Source organism: Ursus americanus, chromosome 5, assembly GCF_024610735.1.
Source record: "Ursus americanus isolate L20-20 chromosome 5, mUrsAme1.1.p, whole genome shotgun sequence".
NCBI lineage: Eukaryota > Metazoa > Chordata > Mammalia > Carnivora > Ursidae > Ursus > Ursus americanus.
In genome coordinates this window covers 10229853-10248148 of record NC_142131.1, presented here as the reverse complement: position 1 = coordinate 10248148, position 18296 = coordinate 10229853, and the positions used below count along the sequence as shown (strand labels likewise).

Here is an 18296-nt window from a genome sequence, read left to right as displayed (position 1 = left end):
TATTTTTATTTTTAGACTTCAGAGCTTTTGTGATTTTTATTGTCACATATGTCCCATAGTGATTTTAATGAAATTTGGGAGATGGAGAATGAGGTACCCTTAGAACTTGCCTCATAAGTGAGAAATTTACTACGTGTATTTTTGACCTTTGTTTTATTGGAATCATCATTGTCCTAAATTTAATGTCTACAGTGCTATATTCATCCTACTAAGCGGGGTTCTCAAGTTAATTAATAAGTTCAGATTTCCTCTCATCTTCCCATGGTATGTTGGGAAGATAATCTATATGCTTTGGCTAAATATTATTACACAGTTTTACTTTAATTTACTTTACATGTTTAATACACTTATATAATTAATTGTGTTCAGTTTTTATTTTAATATAACATTCTTTTTATGATTTTATTTATTTATGTATTTATCTATTTTTTATCATGGTAAGTGTACCCTTTAATCTCCTTCCCCTATTTCCCTTATCTCCCAACCCACATCCCTTCTGATAATAGGCTGTTCTCTATAGTTAAAAGTCTCTTTCTTGGTTTGTCTCTCTCTTTTTTTCCTTTGCTCATATTTTTGGTTTCTAAAATTCACATATGAGTGAGATCATATGGTATTTGTCTTTCTCTGAATGATTTATTTTGCTTAGCATTATACTCTCTAATTCCATGTTGTTGCAAATAGCAATTTCATTCTTTTTTATGGCCGAATATTATTCCATTGTATATATACACCACATCTTTGTTATCCATCCATCGATGGACACTTGGGCTATTTCTGTATTTTGTCCATTGTATATAGTGCTGCAATAAACATAGGGTGTATGTAGCCCTTCGTATTAGTGTTTTTGTATTCTTTGGGTAAATATCCGGTAGTGTGATTACTAGATTGTAGGGTAGTTCTATTTTTAACTTTTTAAGAAAACTCCATATCGTTTTCCACAGTGGCTGCACCAGTTTGCATTCTATCAACGGTACAAGAGGGTTCCTTTTGCTCCATATACCCCCCAACACTTGTTACTTCTTGTGTTTTTGATTTTAGCCATTCTGACAAGTGTAAGGTGATATCTTATTGTAGTTTTGATTTGCATTTCCCTGATAAATGATGTTAAGCATGTGTCTGTTGGCCATATGTCTTCTTTGAAGAAATGTCTCTTTATGTCTTCTGCCCATTTTTCATTTGAATTATTTGGTTTTTGGCTGTTGAGTTTTATAAGTTCTTTATGTATTTTGAATATTAACACTTTATTGGATATGTCATTTGCAAATAATCTCCCATTTCATAGGTTGTCTTTTAGTTTTGTTGATTGCTTCCTTTGCTGTACAGAAACTTTCTATTTTGACCTAGTCTCCATAGTTCATTTTTACTTTTATTTCCCTTGCCTCAGGAAACATATCTAGAAAAACTTTGTTATGACTGATGTCAGAGAGATTACTGCCTGTGCTATCTTCAAGGATTTTTTTATGGTTTCAGGCCTCACATTTAGGTCTTTAATCCATTTTGAGTTTATTTTTGTGTATGCTGTAAGAAAGTGTTCCATTTTCATGCTTCTGCATGTTGCTGTCCAGTTTTTCCAACACTCTTTGTTGAAGAGACTGTCTCTTTCCCATTGGATATTCTTTCTGGCTTTGTCAAAAACTAATTGACCATATAATTGTAGGTTCACTTCTGAGTTTTCGGATCTATTACATTAATCTGTATGTCTATTTTTATGCCATACGATACTATTTTAATTACTACTGCTTTGTAATATAACTTGAAATCTGTAATTATGATACCTCCAGTTTCGTTTTTCTTTTTCAGGATTGCTTTGGCTATCCAAGGTCTTTTGTGGTTCCATACAAATTTTAGGATTGTTTGTTCTAGTTCTGTAAAAAATGCTGTTGGTATTTTGATAGGGATTGCATTAAATCTGTAGTTTTAAATGGTAGTTAATATAACACTCTAATTTTCACTGGATTACATGAGTCAGGTACTCTTACTTGAAAGTTTTACTACTTATATTTAAACTTTTGCCATTATTTTTTCAACACTATGCTGTCTTTAAAAAGTTCATGACACCTAACTGGAATATGTACATTAAATGACCTCAGATCTTGGTATAAAAGACATTTTTGAATCAAGTTCTAGCATTTTGTTTGAGTTTTAGCAATGCAAATTCTAACATTGTACTACAGTTCTGAGATGTACTAAAAAATAAGAGACATAAGGCTAATTGTACCAGGTGGTGCACTTCATTTGTAATGACAAAGCTTATTACTACACAAAATGAGTTTACTGTAAGCGAATGTTAAGAATTCCTATCTAGTACATCACCAATTTCTCTAATTATCCCCGTTAATGTGCCTTCAGTAGCAATACACAGTGCTGACAAGCGACCCAGAATTAAATATTTAATTAATACTGTGCATTTCTTATTAAAGGAGGTATTTAAATAAGGCACAAGGAACTTTATATCCAATAATCTTTAGTTATGTGAATGAAGATTAAAGAGCATATTCTCTCTTAGGGAAGTTGATAGTAATTGCTGAGTTTCTTTAATAATAAAAATTGGATTCAACAAAATATAAACAACACAAATAATCATATGTTTAAGAGGCTCAACATTTAAGTGTGTTAATTACCTTCAAAGATATATTCTGCCTCAAAGCTTTCTTACATGCTGAGGAACATATTGAGGAATTATAAACATGTCGTGTAAAATATGTTGTCATATATTCTGCAGTAACTGGGTTTCAGGAAAGCCTGCCCAAGGCTTAAGAAAAAATTAAAGAGCTTAAAGTGTTATCTGTCAGTATCAAAAACAATAGTTCATTGTTTAAATGAATTATGGTAACCTAGTGAAATACAGAAATTAAAATGCATACGTATAATAAAATAATGTGTAACCAGTGGAATAGTATTTTATAAGAATATTTGAAGTTAGTAAAATATTTATGATACTTTAAATAAAATCAAGTTGTTATAGAATAATGTGTACTTTGTGATAAAAATAGTATAAATGAATGTAATATGAGTGTATATATATATATGCATATATAGTATGTGTAGAAAATGAGAGAATGAAAGAGAGAGAGACTGACTCCTTAGCACCTTGAAAGAATTATAACCAAGTGGTAACAAGCATCATCGGGGTAGTGGGGTTTTGCGTTCTTATTTTTCTTTTTATGCCTTAAAAATATTTTTAAATTTTCATTATGAATATAAATGACTACTATAATAAGACAATGACAATTGCAAAAATTTTTCATTAATGATCATAAAGAAAATATATTTATTAATTATTTAATACAAACCATACTAATAATTGCTTATTTCAACAGAAAAAAGATCTTTGTTTTTTTCCCTAAAATCAGGCAAAAATATAAACCAGTTAGTACTATATCTCCTAGATCTTATAATAAGATATTATTATATGTTATAATCATGATACCTGCTCCATTTTATACCCATTCTTCTATCTACCTCCAAGAAGGGAATCTTGTAATTTCTTTATATCTCATCCCATATGTTAATCTCATAAATGAGTACGCAGTTTGTGGTAAATGCTAGATATGCCCCCAGGAAACACTCATTCCTTAGAAACCAGGAGTGTTGCATGATAATGACTGGTAGCTGAATTGCTTCTCCCAGAAATGCTTTGTTTGAAGGGAGTTGAGCCCCCCAAGGCTCCATGATCCCTCCCCAGGAGTGGTCAGCATCCAACTATGGCTGATGTGGAGCAACAGAGGGCTAGCTGCTGTGCCCTGATTTAGGAATTCTCTGAAACACCATCCCCATCTTAGATCAACTAAGATGGGTTTGTCTGATGCTTGTATTCCTACGGTATCCAATTCTTCCTTCTTGTCTTTCCAATCCTGCTTCATGTGCACCCTCGTAGATAACGTCCTGAGAATATGGCTCTGTGCACTTCCTACATGCACATCATTGTCTCTGGGCTTATTTTGCAGGGAACACCACGAACTGATTATACGAAATTGCTTCCAGTGAATATTTACTGGAATTACACAGGAAATGTTAAGGACCTATATATGAAGGAGCCTATTTTCAGTCAAATTCCACATGACAGAACTCTCTTTCTCTTGCCTTCATAGTTAACATGGCAAAGGACCCTAAAGTAAGTAGGGCATTTCAGGATAGAGAGAGCTGTAGCCTAAGCAGACAGACAGACACTATTTCTGTGGAAAACAAGTAAAGCTGTCAGTCAGCATATTGCAGAACATCTCAGAGAGAAGCAAAGTCTCTGTGGAAATAAATTGATGTAGTTTCTACTTAAAGTGAACTGTGTTTTGTTTTGTTTTTTTATTTCAAAGGCTAAGTATTTAGTGGTAATGGCTCATAAAATCATTGTCAGAAGGAAAAGGATCAGCAGAGTTGGGATAATTTAATTGAATTCAATTAAAGAAATACTTATTAAATTCGTACTATATTTTTCTAGCACTGTTCTGATGCTGGGAACAGAGCAGCAAAACACATAGAGTAAAAAAAAAGAAAAAATCTACTTCATTACTGATGATAAGCATTAAGGAGAAAAATAAAACCAGGGAAAGGAATACATAAAGCTGGGTGGAGTCTGAGATTTAAATAGGATGAAGAAGGAAGCAGTAGGTCTTTGACTTAATACCTGAATGAGTTGATGGAGTGAGCCATCATGTTATCTACGAGAAGAAAATGAAAGATCAATTTTAGAAAAGATTATAATAGAGACTTTATGGGGAGTGACATGGGTTAACATTTCCTCACTTTCTTAATGAGGTGAAATGCAGAGCTCCTTACCTGTCTATTCCTCCCCCACTCCTTACTGTTCAAACCCCTCACTGTTTGAACTCCTTAGCCAGGCCTGTCTCACATCCTCACAGTTCTTGAAGCCTGCTAGTGAAATTTAAATATTATTCAGTCTTAAAAAAAGAAGGAAATCCTGTTATTTTTGATAGTGTGAATGAACTTGGAGGACACTATGTTAAGTGAAAAAAAAAAAACAGACACAAAAGGCAAATGTTACATGATATCACTTATGTGGGAACAAAAAAATTTGAACTTAGAGAGTAGAAATTTAGTTGCCAGGGGCAAGGAGGTGGGAGAAATGAAGAGATATTGGTCATAAGGTACACACTTTTACTTATAAGATAGATAAATTCTAGAGATCTAATGTGCAGTGCGGAAGGTATAGTTAATAATCAATTGTATACATGAAATTTGCTAAAAGGTTAGGTCTTCAGAGTTCTCACACTCCCCCCCCCACACACACATACTTTATTTCCAGGATTTCAGATTTCTCAATAAAGCTTTTTCTTCATAGCAGTCTGTTTTAAGAAATTCTTCTAGACACAGTTCTATAATTTCCTGTGCTATTTCTGCAACATACTTATCTACTAACATTCAAAATTCAGGTATCCTAAATGGATAAAACCAGATATGAACTATACTTTATATATGCCATCTTAATTCTGCTTGTTTCTGCCTGAGTCTCTTACATCTCCACAATTTACTTTCCTTCCTAATGCATCCTTCACTATCTTATTCCCTCTTTCATCTATTTCTTTGGGTGATTTTTGCATCCTTAGTGAATGCCATCCTTGACACTTTCTTTCATAAGACTCAGGTTGGCTCGTGGCCCAGGAGTCAGCAAGTTGTACTGGGTTTTCTAATACACTTCAAAAGCCCTGAATTGCATTCTGACATCAAAGAGCCATAGAATGATAGAATGACAGCCATAGATTGTACTTTGAGAAATCATCTAGTTTAATCCCTCTTCTTCTAAAAGGTTAATAATTGCAGTCTAGGTAGTAGCTATTGTATTCATTTTCTTTTTGTCCTTTTCCTTTCACTCAAGCCAACATGGATGGCATTTCCCCCATCTCACAAGTTACCATATTCCAATATTTAAATTCCCACAGAGAACTGTTTCTTTTTCTTCTTCTTTTAGGAAATACACATTTCCTTAGTATTTTCTCTTGCTCAAGCATTCTCAAAACATGAAAAACAATTTGTTAGTACTGCTGTCATATAATGGTACTAACTTTATATTGTAAGATGGTCATTATTGTATTGAGGTGTCTCCACTGGTAGAGTAGGTTAAAAGTTCATGGTCTGTGAACACAAATTGCCAAAGTAAAATTTTATTTTTTGTAAATATACTTAGGTAGTGGGTCCTAATTTCTGCTTTTATTAGAAAGTTAATGCCAACTTAAGGTAAAAGCACTTCTGTCTCTCTCTGTCTCTGCCCCTCCCTCTGTCTATTCCACTGGTTAGGTAATCAGTCAATTCAGTATTTTGCCTTCTCCTCCATTGTTTTCCCCTTCTATCTTCTGGGTTTGGAAGGTGAGTGAGGTGGGCAGGGACTTACATGCCAACAGTTGAATCATCTTTATGTTTGCTCTGTAGTTTCACCGGGTGATTGCTGTTACCTTTATTTCACAGGGAGGCCTCTTTAGACCTACTTTTCTACTCAGCCTCAAGTCCGGGGGATGCAGAATACTTGGAAATATTCTCTCATGCTATTTCAGATTCAAAAGAAGGTGTTGGTGGTATACACAGAATGAGGGTTTCTTTTATTTCTTTATTTTTGCTTTACTTGCTTTTGTCTTAGTTTTGTTTCCTCGAGTTTCTCATGATACAGAAGACACAGCTTTTCTTGACCCCCGACACCTACTTCCTCAAGAGCCCTGAAGGATAGGGGAAGGTGCAGGTTTGCATCTTGTATGAACATCCACTTTGATCCTCAATCTTTTGCTATGTATCATGCTATTTTCTCTTTTTGGAGTTGGAAAAATGACATTTTATCCTTCAGGCTATAATTTATAGTAAAACCTTCTTGTGGTAAGTCATCCAGATCTGAGAGGGATGTGAGTGCTGGCTAAGGTTCTGTTCTTGTGGACTTCACGTGGCTCTGCAGTCTGGTCCTGAGAGCTCTAAGCCATCCTGAGTGTCTGCTATAGGACTTCTCCCACAGTCTTGCTCTTCCCTCAAAGTACTGTCTCTTCCCGTTTGCCCAAAGTCACCAAACTTACAACCTGAAATGATTCTTTCAGAATTAGTATTTCTTCTCCACTCAGGCATTTTGTTCTGTCTAGCTATTCAGACTTTTAGATAGAGACTATACCTCACAAAGACTCAGGATAATTTATCTTTATGTATAGGGTTTTTGTTTTGTTTTGTTTTGTTTTGTTTTGTGGTGAAGTTATATTTTGTATAACTTTTGAAACCTAGATGGGTTCCCTTTACATGTCCTAATGTACATCTCATAATGAATAATAGTAGCACAAACTCAGGGGTACAAAAATGTCATAGTCTTTATTTCTATATAACAGAAATAGTAGTTGCATGACTACTAAACCTTTATTTTCCCCAGAAAGAAGAAACCTAATCTAGTAATTTCTAAACACACACTATCATTTTGGAAATTAAAAAAAAATTTTTTTTAGAGAGAGAGTGAGAGAGAATGGGGGTGAGGGGCAGAGGGACAGGGAGAGAGAATCTTAAGCAAGGTCCACGCCCAGCATGGAGCCTGATGTAGGGCTTGATCTCACGACCCTGAGATCATGACCTGAGACGAAATCAAGAGTTGGTCGCTTAACCGACTGAGCCACCCAAATGCCCGTTATTTTGGAAATTAAACCCAATCTCGGAAACTTAAGTTTAAACAAAAAAAAAAAGAAATTTTCTCTTTGTTTTATTATATGAAAAACTAACTTTTTGTTATATCTCTTTATTTGCCAGCTTTGAATACATTTATTTACAATGAATGATAGGACTTAATGTATACTATATTAAGTATATACTATGTAATATGTACTATTTCTCTCTATCTCTGTCTCTCTCAGTCTCTCTACCCTGAGTATGGGTGCATGGCTGTGTATGATACAAGGTAGAATTCTGAAGCTACAATCACTCTGGTTCAGTCTAGAGTGGTGTTGATGTCCGCTCAGTGCAGTGTTGTAGTCCAAAGTAATTTCCAAAAACTCATGTTCTTAATTTGTATTTATCAATTATGAAGAAGGAAAAACAACGCTCAGTGTGTATATGCACCATTGCTGTCATTCCAAAGCTGCTCTTGTTCCTTCTTCTTTACTCTTCTTTACCTCTCAAAAGAAAGAAACTCTAGCAACCCCATCCCTAGCCTTCAAGGCTCACAGAGAGGCCATCAGGTTCTGTAGCCTGTGTGCTTAGTATAACATCATACTGTTGGTGTACACATTTCAGCCTGTATTTATAACATACTGAAGCCCAGACTAGTGTTTTTTAATGAAGAAAATCCAACTAACGAAATGCATTTTCTCTTCCCACAAAGTGAGAATAAGACTATTCTAGTTTTCAAAGTCAAACTTTAATTTTGAAATAAAATAGCATATGGTTTGTAAACAGATTACTAAATAATGACCATGGCTGGTCATTTATTTTGGATTTTTTTATTCCAAAAAAATTCTGAATTGTTTATCTTACTTTCCTATATGTGATGTCTTACGGTGGTATATCATCTCACTAATGACTCTGATCAAATTGTGAATTTTAGTGAAAGGTTTGCATATCACCTTTATCCAGCAGGTAAATAACTGAAAGAGAAAGATGGTATAACAATTTTGGCATAGCAAATACAAAATAATTTATCTTAACTCATTTCAGTTGTTACACTCTTCAGTTAGACTGGTGTCAGCAACTGGCCTCTGTTGCAGCAAGACCCTGGAAGATTTTCTCTGATTGTTACCAATGGATTTTCTTGTGAACATTGCCCAAAAAAGTGAGTTTGTATGTGTTTGTGTGTGTGTGTGTGTGTGTGTGTGTGTGTGTTTCTCCTCCATCGGTATTGATAGCCACTGGTGTTTTCCTTATTTATTACATCATTTATAGGACTGTTCTAAATCTCTCGGTATTACTTCACATATATTTGCTAGACTGGGCATTTTGCCTATTTATTTTCATTTTTATTACTTGTTACAGCATCCAGAATCCCAGAATGTATTGAGAGAGTATCCTTACATATCATTAATTATTCTTGTACTTTAGTTTAATGTTAATTTTTATTTAAAAATATTGCTGGGGCAAAAAAAAATATTGCTGGGTATATCTCGATGCTGTAGGACTACTTTAAAAATAGTTGCAATTATCTTTTACGTTTTTAACTTTTTTTAAAAAAGTTTCCTACTTAGGGGCGCCTGGGTGGCTCAGTCGTTAAGCATCTGCCTTCGGCTCAGGTCATGATCCCAGGGTCCTGGGATCGAGCCCCCATCAGGCTCCTCTGCTGGGAGCCTGCTTCTTCCTCTCCCACTTCCCAGCTTTGTTCCCTCTCGCTGGCTGTCTCTCTATGTGTCAAATAAATAAATAAATAAAATCTTAAAAAAATACAATACAATGCAATATAATAAAAATAAAAAGTTCCCTATTTAAAACAAACTTTGCTGCATCCCATGCATTTTGACTCCTCTCATTCTCATCTAGCAACTCTGCTAGGTCTGCCTGACAGTGTGACCAGACTCTTGTCTCTCAGATGTCTGAGCCAATGACATTCTCGTACTATACTGTTTATGATCCATCTGGGCAAGGAGGTAGAAGAATGTACCCTGAGAGATATTTCCCCTGCCATCACTGTGTGACAGCAGCCCTATCTGTTCCCATCCTGGCCACCTACCCCTGCCAAGATAGTGCTCTTTTTCTTGCCTGCTGATTCCTTTGCACAGGATTCCAAAGTGACAAAGTAGGAACCATAGTTTATGGAAATCTTGCTGTAACTATGCAAAAAGTGTTCTCCCTCTAGAAATAACACCTTCTGTATTCCTAAAGGCAAAAGGGTCAGGGAAGGAAGCACGGAGTGAATCATCGGGAGTGATACTAAGCAGGGTGTGGAGGCAGGATTTTGGCCTTCATGATTCATTCCCTAGTGGTATTATACCTGTGACTGTTACTAGGCAGAAAGGGAGTTAAAGTTGCAGATGGAATTAAGGTTGCTAACCTTAAATTATAGAGATTATCCTAGATAATCTTGGTGGGTTTTATAAGGTCCCAAAGTCCTTATAAGGAAAAGAGGAAGGTGGAATAGTCAGTCAAAAAGGTGTGATGGTGGAAGAGGTGAGAGATCATTGAAGCATGAGAGACTCAACCCACTGTAGCTGGTTTTGAAGATGGAGGAAGGGGACCACCAGCTAAGGAATGCAGGTGGCATCCAAACCCTGGAAATGTCTCAGCTCACAGCCAGCGAGGAAAAGAACTTCAGCCCTGCAATGACAAGGGACTGAAATCTGACAACAATCTAAATAAGCAAGGAAACATATTATTCCCTAGGTCTTCCAGAAAGGAATACAACCCTATTGACATGTTGTTATTTTCTTGGTGAAAACTTTATCATACATCTGACGTACAAAACTCCCAAGTTGATAAATTTGTGGGTTTTGTTTGAGTCTCTGTTGGCATATTTAAAAAGAAAAATTATCATTATATACTTTTTTAAAAAAAGATACGGAAGCAGTCTCTATATAGACATAAGCTAAGTGCAGAGCATCCTTCAATGAGCATTTAAACAAAGTGTCCTTCAATAAGTATTTAAATATGCACAACCCTAAGCTAAATACAAAGATTTTATAATTATAATTCTAACACAGCCAACAAAGAAAATAAACTCAAATGAAAACAAAACACAAAAACTAAAAATTTTGTGTTCAAATGTTATTTTCATGTCATGATTTTTATAAAGGAAAACATTATATAGCTGTTTAAAAGGCCATGCAGATAAGTATAAATATAAATATAAATATATTGCCTTAGGAAGAACTAACAGCTGGTCTGACAAATGTGTGGACTCTTCATTTTTTGGTTTGAGTTGATATGGCTAACATACTTAGGCTAACATACTTAGAATTAATGGTCACTTGGTGTTGATAGTACTTAGGTTTTTTTTTTTAATTTCTTTCTGTATTGTTTGAAGGTTTTACAGTCATTACTATTTTATAATAAAATGAAAAGTCAGTGTTCTGTGTATCTACCACAAAAAGTGACAGAGCCATGCATACTACTTAGGAGGGCTCTGTCGGGTTGTATATTGCTTCGTTGAGTCACTTTGGTGAATCTTGCTATAACAAGCATATCTGATGAGTTTTAGAGGCACAAAATTCTTAATTCCTAAGAGACAGATCAATTTGACAGAATTGTTGGCAAATCTACACTGAAAATGTAATCACAGGGTGAGTGTGGAAATAGAGCAAATCAAAATAATGGTATAATCTTAATGGCTAGTGCCACTGAGCCGTGATGGTTTGATGGTTCCTTCGTCACTGAAAGGATACACCTATTTTCTGACAGACATGGTACTCAGGATACCAATTCTACCAGAAGACCATAGAGACAAACTGTCACACAGTGCTCCTAGATTCAAAACACATTTCTCATTCTTTCTTCATACAGAGTACAACGAAGTTATTTAATTTCAGTTATTATTCATCCCATGTATAATGTACACAATTATTACCAGGTTTATTTACTTTCAATTTACAAATTGTCTCTTAGAATGGGTAACATCTATGGGTAGATGATGTTTTTCTTTAATAAGCTAAACTCTATTACTGATATTCTTTATTTTAGTGAATGCCTATTATTGCAAATTTTATATAGACTAAACATCAATATTTAATTTATTTACATTTAATTAATTTATTATGGTCCTTACATAGAGTATTGACTTAATAAAATTTTTTAGTTCATGGCTTGTCATTATCATAAATACATAAAATGCTACATTTTTATTGTGTTTAATTATTTTTCCTCTTTTTCCCTCTTCCCCAATAATATTATCTTCCATATCACACAGGAGAAATCTTGCTAATATATTTAAAATATATCTTTAGATAAGAATATACTTGAAAAATAGTTTGCTTTGCAATTTTATTTACATCAATCAAATTATGCTAAATAGTTTTCTCATTTTTTATACTCAGTGTTATGTTTTTAAGCATAATACTAGATAGCATCACTGCATATGGACATAATACATTTTATTATTAATTCCCTTTATGATGACAGCTCTGTTTTCTCCAACTTTTGCCACCACAGACAAACAAAGAACATACTCAGGAACCCTTTGGGGATTGTATCTTAAAGCTAAGCCTTGAGATACATAATTTCATAAAAAGAAAATCCAGAAATCTCTCTAGAACCGTTGTACTGATAAATGGTCTTACTGGTGGTTCAGTGTTTCCATTTTTCTATAGTCCACTAGCACTTGTTATTATTCAATAATTTCATACATGTACTTATCATTGATAATTTCTTCATATACTTGTTAGCTTATGTTGTCTTTGGTTAATGAGAAATCCTTTTTTATAAAGTAATACTTTTACTTCTATGGCTAATACTTTCGGGGAATTTTTAAGAAATGATTAATATGAAGGAAAGTCATAAGTTTTGAGCAACAAACAGGTCAGTACGTATTTAGTCATCATTTGACCTGAATCTCACCACCACACACAATCTTACACTATGATAATTTTGACGGTCACCCTCTTGTATATGGAATGAATATGTGTTTGGTTTGTTTAAATGTAAGTCTGTATGGTTTCTCTCCATACATTTCAAAAAATACAGCATATTCAAAGGAAATAAAAACATTTCCAAAAATTATTTTATTTTGGGTAGGTGTCTAGATCATGATACATTTGCCTAGGACAAAAATTAGTAAACAAGATGGGGTTTTGGAATAACAGGTGAAAACTGATAAACCAGAATAGGTGGTCATGCTACCTTGAATAACATTAAAAATCTTTCCGACTGCATATGTGATTGCTTTTCTGAGATGTGTTTGTTTCCGAGCACTGTCTATGAAGGGTGGAGGGTCAGTGGAAGAAGTTAGCTAAAGGCACTCCAGTCAGATCCCGTCTATCTGAGGGCCAGCATATGCTGGGCTCAACCGTGTCTGCATCAGTGTTGCTCGATAAGCATCTCATGATTCCGAAGGATGTGAACTTATTGATTATTCATTACTGAGAAGGGATATCCAGGCTTCTCTTACTTATCTAAGCTTTTTGTGGCCTTATTTCTCAGGTTATTGCCAGTAGAGATGATATAAATCAGTAGATAATTCTTCTTGGCCTTTCCTAACCAACACGGCAGTTTTTGAATTCCAGTGACAGAGATAAATACGGAGGTGGAAAGGGAGGCTTCAGTGTTGTTGTGAATTGTGAATGTAGCTACTTTGCCCTGCTCAGTTTGGATTTGCTGTTTTGTACCATTTAGTGCAAAACGCTTGCTGTTAAAAAAAAAAAAATCTGAGAAAGTCATTAGAGAAAGATAGTTCAGGGATTCTGGGCACATGCATGCAACTGGCTGAGCTGCAAACTGTCCTTTTTAGGGAAAACATAGACAAATAAGTCATAAGAATAGTTTTTTTTTTTCAATTTCTATCATTTGCCAATGAGTTATAACTTGTAAAACATCCCAATATATCAATTCTAGGTAACCCTTTCCTGGTTTTTGTTTTAATAAATAAATAAGCAAGCAAGCAAATATATCTGTACTCATTTGCAGTTATTGACTTACAATTCAGCAGACTCTTTTAAGTCACTGAATTACTTTTAATAAATAGCACCATTACTTGACTAAATGATCACCAGGGGTCTACAAGACTTGATATAAATTCTCTAAAGAATAGTTCACACTAATGTCATTGTTAAATCCATTTCCTCTCTCTCTTTCTCCCCCCCTTTCTCTTTCTCTTTCTCTTTCTTTCTTTCTCTCTTTCTTTCTTCTTCACCCTGCCTCCACCTCCCTCCCTCTCCTCCTGCGCCTCACCCCTCAGACTGGCTGAGAAGAGAAACAAATCACATAAAAGCATTTAACACACCCAGAAATTATATGATGTTAAAGGAATCAACATTATTTCAAGATCACTGTATTTTAATAAATCAAATAGTATTCTCTCTCAAAAAAAAAACAACAACAACATACAGCTTCAAACTTTGTTAATAATACAGTTGGGCCCTGGAGAATAAGTTCTACAATTACACAGTGAGGTTAGAAATACTTAGATGATAAAGATAAAAAGTGCTTAAATGTTTTCTGCATTCAAACAATTTCTAGCTTACTTTCAGCTTTATATATAATTAATAAGCCATTTTAAAACCGTTTTGGATGAAGGCAGCATGGCTAAACACATAAGCAAGAAGGTACTTAATATTTTTATGAAATTGCAATGAATTTTACTATACTGTTTACACTTAAAAGATCTTTACAGTCATTCTCCAAGTTTCTAAACAAAGTGTGCTAACTTGACAATTAAGTTGGTTAATCAAAACTGTCAACTAATTAGAACTTTAGGATGTGTTTGGTACAAAATGGTGTTTTAAATTATTAGGATAATTAGTCAAATTAATTCTACAACTTTATAAATCTGCGGTTCATGCTATACTACAAAAAAACAGCCTTAATGATATATAGTGTATAGTCTTACAAAATGTCAAATGGAAGGAATGTTCAGTTTGTTCTTATTGCACTAATATTTAATATAATTTTATATTTTAGCATGACAGTTTAAATACAATTATTACAAATTTTAATGGTTGTTGGATCACTCCATGTACTTTTATTGATTTTTATATGTAAATTCAAAGTTTAGATGAATATTAATATTTTCCTTTTATTATCTAAATTTATCCTTCAATTTTTTTTACAATGTCATTGTACTTTTACTCAAAATTTTATTTCATAGGATGACTTTGACTCCAAATTTTCACTTTATACCTTTATTAAGAAAAAAAAAACATTTTACATTGATTTATTTTTGTACAGTACCCTTTTCAAAGAAAGGAGATTAGTATTATATTCCTTAATTTACAAGCTTCCTGCGCTCCACTCCCAAATACCACTACCAAGAGTGCTCTGCCAAGAAATTACTGGGGTGCCTGAGTGGCTCAGTCGATTTAAGTGTCTGCCTCTGGCTCTGGTCATGATCCCAGGATCCTGGGATCGAGTCCCGCATTGGACTCCTTGCTCAGCGGGACTCTTGCTTCTCCCTTCTACCTCTCCTCCCTGCTCATGCTCTCTGTCTCTCTCAAATAAATATATAAAATCTTTAGAAAAAAAAAAAAGAAATCACTTCAGCACAACGATTCTACAAAGGCAGAAAACAATTGTACCAATGCCCTGTATATAATGTGTATCATGCTGTGCACTTCTTTTATAGAGCAAGGCAATGGCATTGAAAAATGTTAGTGATTATATGAAGAACCACAAAAAATTAGTATTCAAACTAGGAGTCTTAATATGGTCATCAGTGTTTTTCATGTGGGATGCTTTAGTAGAAAAGGGAGATAATATTTTAAAAAAAACTGTGAGCTTACTATGGTTAGTTTATTAATCAAGCGTCCCATTCAAATATATTTTTGAATGTGGAATGTGCTCCAGAGACCTTAGGCCCAACATTGGATGTGTCCTCTCTGCTTCTTATGTGATTATTCTCTACTTTAGTGAATTTGTAACTTATCTGTCTATAATGAAAAAATGAATACTGCCTGTTAAAAATGAAAGTTTAAAAACATCCACTATGCCCATCCTACCATTGGTTGATCTAAAACTAAAAGTAAATACTAAGTTGTTAAAAGAAAAATATAACAGTACAAAATAACTTATCCAATATACACATGCCACAGATAAAAAATCTTTGATATGAAAATAATCATTTTCAGGGTTTGTATGCTTAGGCCATTGATCTTTAATTGTTCATGACTGGCTCACTTATGGACAACATATTACATGTGCATGGGGTATTACAACGTCCTGTGGAAGTACTTTTTATTTGGGTAGGCATTCACTCCACCAAACCTGCAAAGAAATTGTTGGTCCTCGTAGGATTTTTTTCTAAAGAATTAAGAAAAATGATTAGTGCATGTAGAGATTAGTGCAGATAAAAAGGCAAACCTATAGTACCATTCTATGTCTAAGAAGACAGAATTTTCACCGAACAAAAGGTAAAAACCTTTCATTTATTAATAGATTAATTATTAGATAATAATTAATAATTAGATAATAATTAATAGATTAATTATTAGATAACTGAAAATAGGATTATTTGGACTTAGCAGATATTAACTCAAAGAGACTGTTTAACAACTGAGCATAAATACAAATGTAATTCATGATAGCTAGGGCTGGCTGACCTTTGTGGACACATTAAAAATCGTTAAGTTTCAAAGCCACAAGACAGATTCTGGAAGAGTCAAGTCATTGTCATTCCCTTCTCCATCTAAAAAGTTCAGTGTCCAGCTAACGAACAAAATGAAAATATATACAATCATATTATCTAGGAAATGTTACTTAACATACCTTTTAAATGCTATAAAAATGCATTGCTTTCAAATGTCATTTTTTATTTTGAGAGAGAGAGACAACAATATTCAATTTACTTTATAATTAAAGATCATGATTGGAACTGTAACCAAGATGTTAAAAATGGGCTCTGACTTTTTTAAGTAAAAAATAAGTGATATTAAAATAAACCATTCATATTTTGACCATTACTCTTTTATCCTACACTTAAAACCCATATCTACAAATAAGAGTTATAAAGTTAAAGAAAAAAAGTGACTGAAGAAAACAGAAAATGGGAAAAGGTAGTATTGCAGATATTTTGGCATTTGATAGCATCTTTACTCTCTCTGTAAGAGTTCTCTGGATGCCTTCTCCTTTTCTCCAGCAGTATTTCACATAACACTTAAGTATTACAAACTCACAATGAGCAAGACTAACAGTAACTGCTGCAAAACTTGCCTTCTTCAAACTCAGGTCCAAAATTTGGTGTGGTCAGTATGACCTCCAGAACAGGCAGATGGCCTCACGTTTTACAAGGAATTAAACAGGTGGATTAAACTGTTACAACGACAGGATGCTCTTGTTAAAATTTTTTATTTTGAAATAATTATAGACAAAACAATTTGCAACAACACCACAGAGAGCTTCACACCATTCACCCAGCTTCCCCCAATATAACATCTATTAAATGATAAACTGAGACATATTAAACTTTTCAAGAGTTTACTTGAGCAAACATCAATTTGAATTGGGCAGTGCCAAACTGAAAGTCGTTAGACGCTCTTTCACTGGGGGCTAGGGGAAAGGTTTTTATAGAGGAGTTGGGGAAGCAGAGTAAGGAAATTATTTGATTGGTTACAGCTTAAACAATTAGCTTATTTTGGAAAGACTAGTTGGCTGTTTGTGATTGGTTGTTCTCAAATTTTGTTTTCTTTGGTCCAAGTGCATTGACTCTAGGTTTTGGATTTCTTACATAGGCTACCAAGGCATCAGAACTACCTCAGGCTAAAGACCTCCTTGTTTAATTATTTTAGCTCATCGCAGAGAACTATAGAACATTATCAACATCAGAAAATGAACAATGTCACACTACTCTCAACTAGACAGCAGATCTTAATAGAATTATACCATTTTTTACATGCACACATTTGTGTGTCACTGTGTGTGTTTCTTTGAAGTACTTTCACAGATACAGATTTACCACCACAATCAAGATACAGAACTGTTCTATTACCAGACAGGAACTCCAGATTTGCCTACACCCAGGTCTTAGTGATCTTCGTCTAGAGTTTTCTTCTAAAAGTTATGTCCATTATCCATTTTGAATTTTTTTTTGAGACTTGAGGTTTATTTTTTGCCATGTAGGTAGCTATTTATTTCATCATATATTTCCCCATTGAATTATCTTGCAGATACTTGCTGAAAATTATTTTATTTTATTTTTTAAGATTTTATTTGAGAGAGTGGGGGAGGGAGAGAAATAGAGAGAGTGTGTGGGGGGAGGAGCAGAGGGAGAAGGACAAGCAGACTCTATGCTGAACTCGGAGCCCGACATGGGACTGGATCCCAGAACCCTGAGAACACAACCTGAGCCGAAATCAAGAGTCAGACACTTAACTAACAGAGCCACCCAGGTGCCCCGAATATTAGTTTATTTTAATTTAAATATGTACGTCTATTTTGAGGCTCTTCCATTCCATTAATCTATATGACTATCATTAGGCTACTAGCACACTGTCTTGATTATTATAGTTTTACCTTGAAATCAAGTAGTTTGTACAAATATTTTATACCTTTTCAGTTGTTCTGGGTATACTGTATCCTTTGCATTTACTTATACATTTTATTTTATTTTATTTTATTTTATTTTATTTTATTTTATTTTATTTTATTTTATTTTATTTTATTTTATTTTATTTTATTTTTTTAAAGATTTTATTTATTTATTCGACAGAGATAGAGACAGCCAGCGAGAGAGGGAACACAAGCAGGGGAAGTGGGAGAGGAAGAAGCAG

At 34.1% G+C, this 18296-nt stretch overlaps 1 long non-coding RNA gene across 3 annotated transcripts in view; it reads left to right on the top strand.

Annotated features, from left to right (window-relative positions):
- The window catches only part of LOC123799315 (uncharacterized), a 373482-nt gene that overhangs the window by 25928 nt on the left and 329258 nt on the right, over positions 1 to 18296 (top strand). The window lies entirely within an intron of this gene.